Consider the following 2,060-nt stretch of genomic DNA (forward strand, 5'->3'; position numbering starts at 1 on the left):
CAGTATTAATAGTATATTTTATATTTTTTAATACAGAAAGTGTATTAAAAATGCGATCTGTTTTTACTTTATATTGACTTTATCTAACATCTTTTGCGCTTGTTCAGATTTATGAGATTGTTTGTATAGGAAGGAAGAAAGAAAAACCATCTTGTATTGTGTATTTCAGTCATGTCCCAGAGTGAATGACCTCACTCTTATCAAGTTGCTCATTTAGAACAGGTTCATAAACCGTGTTTGCTGTGAGCGTCTGGAAACGGGCCTGCGTAATAAAGTACAAACAAACTGAATATTGATCTGTAAAACAGTCCACACAACAACACCTCACTGCATCTGCTGCGGTAAAGCAAAGCTTATCAACTCAAGAACGACCCTTTCTACTGTATCTCTAATGACAATGGTGAGTCATTTGAAGATTAATGTAAAAATGAATTGCCCAGATGTGTGTGATTTGGTAAGAAAGTACACCTCCTTTTGTCCTCCCTGAGGTCCTTAGATTTACATTCTTCACAGGCGAGTTCGACACCGCTGTGGAAAATTGTGCTGTTATTCAAATCAGTCTCTGCGATTCCCCTCCAGATGCTGGTTACTCATCAATATCTGAATCCTCCCTTCAGTTCAGCTCTATACTTCTTCATTAACTTCAGCCCGCATGGAATTGCCGTTGGTTTTTATTCTACAATAGTCAGTACAAAAGTTTTTATGGTATTGTGAATCACACAGCTTACACATCATCCGAGGATGATGATAGTTCAAACTCCCCTATTTCTTCCTTGATTATTTTATCTTATTTTTTTATAGAGATACTGCGTGTTATATTTAAACAGTTATTGTTCTGCTGATGTGGTTTGTCAGTAACCAGTGGTGGTGCTTCTACAGAATATTTACTCAGAATTGTTCTTTATCCACACAAATTGTAGGCATATTTGGGAACTGACACAATGATAAGGTAACATTTCTGTTAATATGCACAGATTCAGCCCAATGCCAATATCAAAATGCCCAAATATCATGAGTTATATCATTAACTGCACCAAACAGAATCGCAATAATAATAATAATAATAATATTGGCTTATACATATTTAATTGAAGTTAAGTGTGTGGGTGTATTTGCTCTGAAATTTGTATATTTGATCAATCAGAGGACAGCTAATGTATCCAATTTGTTTAAAAATGGTTAATGCAAGATGTAAAATACTGTAAAATTGTAGATAAAACAACCCTGGTATATTTTCCACCCTGTTTTTCATGAAGTGTGGGATCAATTATATTCACCAATACACAAAGAAAAAACTTTGAGTCATGATGCAAACAAGTCTGATTCATAGAATCAGTGTTTTGAATCGATTCAATTGATTAATTCAAATAGATACTTTGAACTAATTCACAGAAATGAATCGAACTTACCAACTGTAATACCACTTTTGCATTAACACTCATATTTGCAAGTCACAAGACAGAGCTGTGAAACCCACAGAGACAATGTCTTCAGAGTCTACAGCATTTTCTCTAATCTTTCTCTATCTTTGAAACGTAACTGAATAGCCCAGTATACCAGCTAGGCCAAAAAAAAAATCAGCTGATATTGGGCTATTTTGATCTTAACATTAGCTGATAACATGCACTCTCGGCATTTAACAGATGTTTTAGCTTGCCCCTTTATCTAAAAATCTACGGAAATTACTGAAACATACTACTGATACACATGTTTTTCTTTTTTTAAATATTTTAAAGGGGTGGTTCAGTGTTTTTTTTTTCTAGGCTTGATTGTGTTTATGGGGTGCAGTCTAACATGTGTTAATGCTTAGTTTTTAAAAAAACGCATTATTTTTCACATAATTTACCTTTATTCCACACTGCTCTGTCCCTTCTCTGAGAAACGCGCTAATCATTTCCTTCTATTATGAAGCCCCTCCCTCAGAAATAGTCGATGGGCTCTGATTGGTTGGCTAGCCCAGTGTGTTGTGATTGGCTAAACCAACTCTAATGCGCGTCTAATCGTCCCGCCCCTCAGCTCAGCGGCATGTGCTCCGGTTGTATTGTAAACAACGGTATCGT

General features: G+C 35.7%; 1 protein-coding gene across 3 annotated transcripts in view; it reads left to right on the top strand.

Moving 5' to 3' along the window:
* The window catches only part of LOC107662259 (A disintegrin and metalloproteinase with thrombospondin motifs 17-like), a 131,473-nt gene that overhangs the window by 33,830 nt on the left and 95,583 nt on the right, over positions 1–2,060 (top strand). The window lies entirely within an intron of this gene.

This window comes from Sinocyclocheilus anshuiensis, unplaced genomic scaffold (genome assembly GCF_001515605.1).
Source record: "Sinocyclocheilus anshuiensis isolate Anshui unplaced genomic scaffold, SAMN03320099.WGS_v1.1 scaffold579, whole genome shotgun sequence".
In the NCBI taxonomy this organism is placed as follows: domain Eukaryota; kingdom Metazoa; phylum Chordata; class Actinopteri; order Cypriniformes; family Cyprinidae; genus Sinocyclocheilus; species Sinocyclocheilus anshuiensis.